The sequence below is a fragment of the Schistocerca piceifrons genome, chromosome 3, assembly GCF_021461385.2.
Source record: "Schistocerca piceifrons isolate TAMUIC-IGC-003096 chromosome 3, iqSchPice1.1, whole genome shotgun sequence".
Taxonomy (NCBI): domain Eukaryota; kingdom Metazoa; phylum Arthropoda; class Insecta; order Orthoptera; family Acrididae; genus Schistocerca; species Schistocerca piceifrons.
Window position 1 is genome coordinate 212,278,193 of NC_060140.1, and position 9,609 is coordinate 212,287,801.

Here is a 9,609-nt window from a genome sequence, read left to right on the forward strand (position 1 = left end):
TGCCAAGAGCAGAACTGTCCACACCAGCCATATCCTAAATAACGGATGTTTATAATTAAAGTGTAGCTATTCACGGAAGTCCAATGTAATCTTTAATTATGGTATGGCTGCTAAAATTGGTAGGTTTGCTTTGCGTTCACATGAAACCGATTTATCTGGAAAAATTTAGTATAAATTTTGGGCACTAGGTGCAAAACTGACGCGATTTAAATGACGGTATGACATCCAAGCTGTCATTTTACAAGCCTTAACGTGAGTGAACGCTACGGCCATCGAGAAGGGAGACCGTGCGCTGTCGGTGAAACTGTTTTATGTTAAGGGCACCAATTAAAGTGCGCGTTGAGAGAGTATCGCCGACTTGATTGTCTGAGGCGTGGCCCGATGTGATTAAATGGTTTAAACAGGATGACAATGAACTTCTAAAACATAGGTGAGCTTGGTGTGACACCTGGAAGAAGAAGACGTCCTATCTCCGTACAAGTTTTTGACGGGTCGCTGTTACTGTAACGCCGGCCGGGGTGGCCGAGCGGTTAAAGGCGCTATAGTCTGGAACCGCACGACCGCTACGGTCGCAGGTTCGAATCCTGCCTCGGGCATGGATGTGTGTGATGTCCTTAGGTTAGTTAGGTTTAAGTAGTTCTAAGTTCTAGGGGACTTATGGCCACAGCAGTTGAGTCCCATAGTGCTCAGAGCCGTTTGAACCATTTGTTACTGTAACTGACCATGGAGCATGTGGACCGGGTAGCGCTAGTGGTCGTATAGTATCACGGGAATTGGGCATACCATGGTCAACAATACGGAAAGTTTTGGGATCTGTTTTCCACTGGCTTCCGTACAAGATCCAGACGTTATAGGAACTGATATCTCAAGATCCGAAGGAATGTTCTAAATTTTTCGGTTTCTGGCACGGATATAAGTTGATGGCACGTACCCGTCCAATATTCTATGGAGTGACTGGATATATTTTAAACTAGTGGGTACAATACATACATAGAACTGCCGAATTTGGGTACTGTTAAACGGCTTGTTGTGAACGAAATCTAATGTGTGTGAATTCCTATGGGACCAAACTGCTGAGATCATCGGTCCCGAGACTTACATACTACTTAAACTAACTTACGCTAAGGACAACACACACACCCATTCTCGAAGGAGGACTCGAACCGCCGGCAGGAGTGGTTGTGCACGAAGAGCCATTACACTCACCGTATGTGACTGGTGACTGTGTAGTGTGGATTCACAAACACCTTTATTGTCGGTCCGTTCTTCTTTGAAGCGAATAAACCCAGAGGACCTGTCAGGTCCATGAGGTCTGCAAGTTATCGAGAGCTCCTTGTACAGCATATGATTCCTGCTTTGGAGGACCGCAACTGTGTGGAAATCACTGTTTTCATATACAATATGCGCCAACACTACAGTTCGTTGCCCAGAGAAAGATCTGCTTAGTGCAGTCTTTCAGGAACGTGTTGTCTCCAGAGATGCGCCCTGCAATTCCATCTCATCTGAATCCATGTGAGTTTATGCTCTGGGGATATGTAAAGGAATTCGTTTTCCAGATACACGTTCATTCTCTTCTTGATCTGAAGGCAAGTATACAGGCACACGTTGCTCAGATTCCATTGGAGCTGCTGCGGGCAACCGTTGACCAGGTCGTTTTACGGATGCAGCATCTCGTCGACGTCTCTGGTGCTCTTATTGAACAAACAGTGCGAGCTTATAGGGATATGGTGTCTGTTCTTTCGGAACATGTCCGAAAGAATAGACACCACTGATGACCTTCAGCCATCTAGAACAAAATTAGAATTATATATTAATACATTCAGCTTCTGACGGGCGTCGATACATCACAATGGGGACAGGCGAAAATGTGTGCCCCAAGCGGGACTCGAACCCGGGATCTCCTGCTTACATGGCAGAAGCTCTATCCATCTGAGCCACCGAGGGAACAGAGAATATTGAGACTGCAGGGACTATCTCGCGCACGCCTCCCACGAGACCCACATTCTCACCTTGTATGTCCACACACTACATTCGTAGTGTCCCAACCCGACACACTCATTACTCGTGAAAGACATTCTTACCAAGTCCCGAAAGAGTTCGGGTAATATGTGTGTATCCGCACAGAACAGGAAGGTCATGGCCGGTATTGCCAGAACTATATACTTATATGGATATGGTGTCTACTCTTTCAGACATGTCCGAAAGAACAGACACCATTGATGACCTGCAGCAATACTGGCCATGACCTTCCTCTTCTGTGCGGATGCACACATATTACCCGAACTCTTACGGGACTTTGTAAGAATGTCTTCCACAAGTAATGACCGTCTTGGGTAGGGACACTAGGAATGTAGTGTATGGACATATAAGGTGAGAATGTGGGTCTCGCGGGAGGCGTGCGCGAGATAGTCCCTGCAGTCGCACTATCCGCTGTGCCCTCGTTGTTTCTGATGAGTAGAGCGTCCGCCAGGTAAGCAGGAGATCCCGGGTTCGAGTCCAAGTCGGGACACACTTTTTCACCTGTCCCTGTTGATATGTATCAACGCCCGTCAGCAGCTGAAGATATTAATATAATTCTAATTTCATAAAACAGTGGTTAATAAGAAAATTAACATAATGTCTTTCTCATTTGTTTGATCTTTCCTGCCCACGTCCAATCCTAATGCAGCACATGTGGAAACATTTCTATACGTCTTTCTTGCATTCACAGCGCCAGATTTGCACCTGGTTGCCAAAACTGAAACTAATTATTTTCTAGCGAAAATCAGTTCCGCATCAACGCATTGGAATATCTACCAAATTTCGCTCCCATACGATAATTACAATCTACACCGGACCTCTGTGAGTAGCTGCACTTTAATTGTAACCACCCGAATTGAATACGTACGTAATTAGTTACCACATCAACCATTTTATCACTGATGTTTTTATTACATATCCACTCGCTCATAACAAATTTTGCTCTCGGTAATAGGTGGAATGTGAAACTGGGAACAGCAGCTTTGAAGTCAAAATGTCTTTTCTTCACTTAAAATGCTGTACCCCCTCAGGTATGGAGTTGTCAATTACTGCATAGTTCTCATCGAGTAGTTTCCAACAAACGACATCGTTTGTGCTTTATCTGTCGACATTTTAAAACAGTATTCAGGACATAAGTAGCTAACATACTACCCACCGACACGTAATTTCCTGTTTCTTGTATTATTATAGTGTCATCACAGAAGAGTGATATTGATAACTGCTCGAGACTGTTTCAATAGACGGACCGAGGATTCTTCTACGTTCATAGGTTTGTTAAGAGCAATCTGATCAGGAAACAAATTATATACCTATACTCGCATATTTGTTCACCAGTCAGCCAGTAAGAAAAACCTAGCTTTGTTATTAAAATGTCTTTTCTTCAGTATCTGAGAGCTGAAAGACACGACGTGCTGAAAGCGTTTATGTAGCATTTTAATTTTCTGAGCCGTGTACGGCTCGCGTTCATGCCGTTGGTTCTTTGGCATTTTTACATCAAGTGGCATCTTGTTTCTCCCTTACTTACGGGCGTAACCAAGTTGCTAGCTTACCTCCTTGAGTGGCAGCAGCAGCGCTTATCGATATTAGTACTGTCGTACTATCTTTGGTGTGACTGCTGGTATTTCCGGGTGGTGGTGCGTGTGCTAGTGAGTCGGTTGGGACAGAGCAGCAAGCAAGTCTCCATGGGCGCGGCCAGGCAGGGACCGCTGGCGGTGTGCACGCGCTGTCGGATTGTTGAGTCGCTAGCTGTGAGAGCGACAAGTTCGTTGCCCACTGAACCTGTGCACTGAAGTTGAGTGATCAGTTACTCGGTTATAAAACCTCAACTACTGTGACGTCTCTTCGTTCATTTGCAGGTTGTTTCCCCCTTGGCCGTTCGGGCTATTAGCATCATATGATGTGTTGGAGTCGGCGAAATCTTGTATCCATCTTCCTATGTTGTAATTAATTATTAATTTGACTGTTACTTATCAGTCAAGTGCACCAGCGGTATTTTCTGCCCTGTGGCCGTTAACGCCCCAGTTACCTGCCCTGGTCGTTAGCGTAGTTTGTAGGCAATGTGCCTTTTCCATATCATTTGTTGCTGTCCAGCCTGGCGTGTAGTTCGACAGCCTTTAAGTTGTTTGGTTCATATTTGCTTAGAGTGGTTATTGTTCCCCTGGCTGTTTTTAGACGCCAATTTCTGAAGTAGTGCTGTTCGTATTCTCGTCCTCGACCGATATTCTCCGTCGTTGTACCATTGGTTGGACAGAATGGAAGTGGTTAAATTGTTGGTCGGTGCCGGCCGCGGTGGTCTCGCGGTTCTAGGCGCCTAGTCCGGAGCCGCGCGACTGCTACGGTCGCAGGTTCGAATCCTGCCTCGGGCATGGATGTGTGTGATGTCCTTAGGTTAGTTAGGTTCAAGTAGTTCTAAGTTCTAGGGGTCTGATGACCACAGATGTTAAGTCCCATAGTGCTCAGAGCCATTTGAACCATTTTTTGTTGGTCGGTTCTTGCGCCATCCCTAGCTTGGGTTTCCTTCCGATTACATAACTCCTGGCTGCCTGTCTCACCTCACCTTACGTTTAAGCTACCTTCCCAGGCCCACCCTTTGAACACTTCTGAGCACCACTTGTTCTGTTGGTTTTAAAATTGTGATTTTCATTTTGCTGAAGTACTGTGCGAAGCCTTTGACCGTGTATTAATTCAGTTTCTTTTAAATTTCGCATAAAGGCCTTCAGCTGTGTTAAATTAAAATTTTGAGCACTGACTGATTTTAAAAATTTTTTTACTCTCAAAAATTGTTCTATCTGAAATTGTTTGTAGTCAAGGCCCTAAGCCATTAGTTGTTTCACGTGTTATGTGTGGCCTTCAGCCAAGGATTTGCGTGAATCTTTTAATAGGGCCTTCAGCCGTGTATATTCTCTAAAGGAAAATTTTTTACCATGAAGCAAGAGGTTTATTCTAAATTATTTTTCTGACTTATTGTTCAGGCCTTCAGCCATTGTTTCAAATTTGTTTGTGGCCTTCAGCCGTGCAATAAGTTAATCAGGCATCGGCCATTCTGTTGTAAGTTTAGAAAGAAATTTCTTGCTTAGAAATATTGTTTATTAATGTGCCTTAATTATAGTTGTCCTTCAGACGTGTAGTGTAGGCCTTCAGCCGCTAATTGTGTTCATTGCATGTTTTTTCTTTTAGTTTAGCTTCTATTTTAATTGCTTTTGATTTTTTGGCCAGGCCTTCAGCCGTTCTTGTGTTTGGTGTGGTTTTGGGCTTTCAGCCCAGAAAGCATCTCAAGCTTTCTTTAACTGGGCCTCAGCCGTATTGTTTGACTGTGACCTTTCAAGCCAATGTGTAAATACGTGGTTCTTAGGAAAATAAAGTTGTGTCTTTGATTGTGCAACTCACAGTAACTGTTTACGACCACATCCACAGCCTTAATCTTATCGTGTGCGCTCTCTGACTACCTACCAATCAGTTCCAATTTTTTATATTGGATTCTTATAAATGTGACGTATATACGAGACATTTAGTAAATTCAGATATACAACCTATGCAATAAGCAGAATATTGAAGCATATCTATAGAACAAAGAGGTTAAAACTGTACAAAACATTTCATATTCCTGCTCTAATGTGCCGGTGTGAGGCATGGATAACTGAGAGGAAACACAACGTTACATTCAAGTGAAAGCAGTTCATCTGATTAGTAAGGAGGCGCACAAAGCAACATCGTATTAGAAACGTGCTACAAGCGTCGGTGTTAGTTAATCATTTATAGGACAAAGAATTGCCGTTTTCAGAAACGAACAATGTATTCTTTGCTTCAAATAGATAGATACTTGTAAAGCTATCTCTAGCTACATGTAATTTGAAATTCGTACTTGATGGCAATTGTAGTTGTGCAAAGTATCACCCTGGTATCTAGTGTTCTAAGGTATCTCCAGCTTCTGTCACAACTGGTCAAACAGTGATGCAATGTACACGTTAAATCTGTCTGTTGATTAGATTTATGCCATCATATCCTCTCATACGTCACACAAGGGTGTTACAGATGCAATAATTCTTACAGCACAGTTACTCACGTAATTATAATACAATGTGAGAAGTAAGGGTATTTTCTCACTCCTCTAGATACGCAGAATTTTACCCTCACACCTGGCGTAAAATTAGAGAAATTATGGAGAAGACTCATCAACAGTCGTTCTCACCGCGCAGGATTCGCGATCGGAAAAGGGAAAGGTGAAGTGGCATTGGTATGTGAAGTAGACTGAGGTACACAGTGGCTTGCGCGACTGAAATGTGGAGTCAGGCGTACAATGAAGATTCATAAGAGCAGGCAGAACAGGTAGCCTCAGTAAATAGCAAATGTAAGCACCGGGCGACCTGACAGTGACAAATGCACGTAGTCCCACTCTTTCCCACCCTAGTGGTCTCTAGTCCACACATATGACACATAAAACTTAATACGGTAACTCTCTGAACGTTACTTCAGCGAAGTAGGTATTTAGATGAAAGAACAAATACATATTTTACTCCTAAGTAACAATCACTTGCGGAGCTTGTCTCTTCGTAATTACAGACCAAATTAACGCAATGGTAGAAAGGAAGGAAGGAAAGAAAGATCAGGGTTCAGTATCAAGTGGACGACGACTTGTGTGGCGTTTGCCCACCTTCAGGAGGTAGAGCAGTCGGAAGTCTGGTCTGGTGTCAAAGTTTCTCACACGTACATTTGTAGCTTGCTCAACAATGTTGCGTGGGTGGCACCGAGGGTATTGCCGAATTGGAGGAGAGTTGGGGGAGGGTGGGGGGATCCTTCGCCGTTTTATACGCACATGTTAATGTAGTCCTCCAGGTCATCACGCCAGGATGGAAAACACTAGTGCTGAAAAAGCATGAGTGTCCTTTACTGCTTCGAAAATTCCGTCGAGTGGAATGGTCCTTAGTGGTTCCAACCGGCACACGCGATCAAAAATTGCAGTCGCCTTGCACACCAAATGCGTACTACCACGCTCAATGGCAATGCTGTCCCACAACGTCCTCAGAAAATGGATCAAATGGCTCTGAGCACTATGGGACTCAACTGCTAAAGTCATTAGTCCCCTAGAACTTAGAACTAGTTAAACCTAACTAACCTAAGGACATCACAAACATCCATGCCCGAGGCAGGATTCGAACCTTCGACCGTAGCGGTCTTGCGGTTCCAGAAGACTGTGGCGCCTTTAACCGCACGGCCACTTCGGCCGGCCGTCCTCAGAGAACGATTGAAGCGTTCGAGGGTGTAAACAGTGTCAAAGGCTGTCAAGAACATCTTGTTGTTCATCGCGCTGCGAAGTGTCATTCTCAAGAGCGAACTGTGTGGGAATCTGCGCCCCAGGGAAGGGGGTGGTACCATTGACGCCCTTTATGCCACCCACTGAAGCCTTTTCGTGTCGATTCTGAGGGGCGGTGTGTCTGAAATATTTTCCTCGACCACCAATAAGAAAACCGTGCGATTTCAACGTTGGGTGCCGCGGTTCTGACCTCCATCGTAGGGGCGACAAAAGAAGGGGTCAAATGTAGCTAAGTGGGGCTGTGACGACCATCCCATTATGTGCCACCTCCACGGCTGGGAAAATGTGGATAAATTTGCTGCCAATGTGCAATCCGTAACCCACCTTACAATTCTCATGAACTTCTGAGCTCAGGCCTGTTTCCTTCGCACGTGGCGACACCTTGCTGTCTGAAGCGTCGCCGCGCCAGAAGGTGACGTTACAGGGAGCCAGAGTGTTGCACCACTACACAAGAAGGGTGTAGGCATTATTTGATCCATATTTCAAACTTTTACGTCGCAAAGAAGCTTTTGATAATGTTGACTGAAATACTCTCTTTCAAATTCTAATGGTGGCAGGGCTAAAATACAGGGAGCGAAAGGCTATTTACAATTTGTGCAGAAAGCAGAAGGCAGTTATTCGTGTCGAAGGACATGAAAGGGAAGCTGTGGTTGGGAAGGGAGTGAGACAGGGTTGTAGCCTCTCCCCGATGTTATTCAATCTGTGTATTGAGCAAGCAGCAAAGGAAACAAAAGAAAAATTCGGAGAAGGTATTAAAATCCATGGAAAAGAAATAAAAACTTTGAGGTTCGCCGATTACATTGTAATTCTGTCAGAGACAGCAAAGGACTTCGAACAGCAGTTGAACGGAATGGACAGTGTCTTGAAAGGAGGATATAAGATGAACATCACCAAAAGCAAAACGATAACAGAATGTAGTCGAATTAAGTCTGGTGATGCTGAGGGAATTAGATTAGGAAATGAGACACTTAAAGTAGTAAAGGAGTTTTGCTATTTGGGGAGCAAAATAACTGATGATGGTCGAAGTAGAGAGGATATAAAATGTAGACTGGCAATGGCAAGAATAGCGTTTCTGAAGAAGAGAAATTTGCTAACATCGAGTACAGATTTAAGTGTCACGAAGTCGTTTCTGAAAGTATTTGTATGAAGTGTATCCGTGTATGGAAGTGAAACATGGACGATAAATACTTTGGACAAGAAGGGAACAGAAGCTTTCGAAATGTGGTGCTACAGAAGAATGCTGAAGATTAGATGGGTAGATCACATGAGGAGGTATTGAATAGGATTGGGGAGAAGAGAAATTTGTGGCTCAACTTGACTACAAGAAGGGATCTGCTGATAGGATATGATCTGAGGCATCGAGGGATCACCAATTTAGTACTGGAGGGCAGCGTGGAGTGTAATAACCGTAGAGGGAGACCAAGAGATGAATACACTAAGCAGATTCAAAAGGATGTAGGTTGCAGTAGGTATTGGGAGATGAAGCAGCTTGCACAGGATAGAGTAGCATGGAGAGCTGCATCAAACCAGTGTCAGGACTGAAGACCACAACAACAACATCAACAACAACAACGTTGCAAAGGGAGACAGTTACGGGATTACCCTTTAATATGGTTGGGATGTATATTTAATATTCAAATCGGTCATAGCGGTTCTGTTTATGTAAAATGATGTCAGCCTGTGTAAATACTTCTGGCCCGGATGAATATTGTCGCGAACATTGTTGGTCGCCAATGCTACCGGGTAACTTCGCTGAGCTATATTGTCGGCAGTCTGCAAGTTGCACATAACCGAACATGTGATCTATATGGATTAACGACTTATTATGACTTCGAGAGACAGATTATCTCTGACTCGTGAAATATAAACTCTGTGGATTACTGTGGAACATTACGTGTACAACGAACTTATTTACTTCTGATTTAGAATTGCGGAGACTAGGATCGCAGTGGAATTGTAATTAGCGACATTACTGTAAGCTGCCATTTTAAATACGTGATGTAATGTGAGTAATTACGATAACATTTCATCTCATACAAGAAGAATGTAGCTATGAAGATTATTTATGGGAAAATATAATTTTATGAATGGAAAATATACGCTCAATTCTTTGGTTATTTTAACTTCTCCCTTGTCTGTGGCTCGGAGCAGTATTATTTGATGCGTCGTAACTCGTTGCGAACTTTGTATCCTCGAAAATCAGTAGAGCCTGCACCACGGTCGTTTCTGCTCTATTTTAAGATATTAAAATCTCGATTTTAACGAAATTAATACGCAAC

The 9,609-nt window shown here is 43.7% G+C and overlaps 1 non-coding gene across 1 annotated transcript; it reads left to right on the plus strand.

Annotated features, from left to right (window-relative positions):
- The first annotated feature begins 512 nt into the window (after positions 1 to 512).
- Trnas-gga lies at positions 513 to 596 on the plus strand. The gene is given in 2 exon segments: positions 513 to 552; positions 562 to 596. It is a non-coding gene; the product is annotated as a tRNA-Ser (tRNA).
- The last annotated feature ends 9,013 nt before the right edge of the window (positions 597 to 9,609 follow it).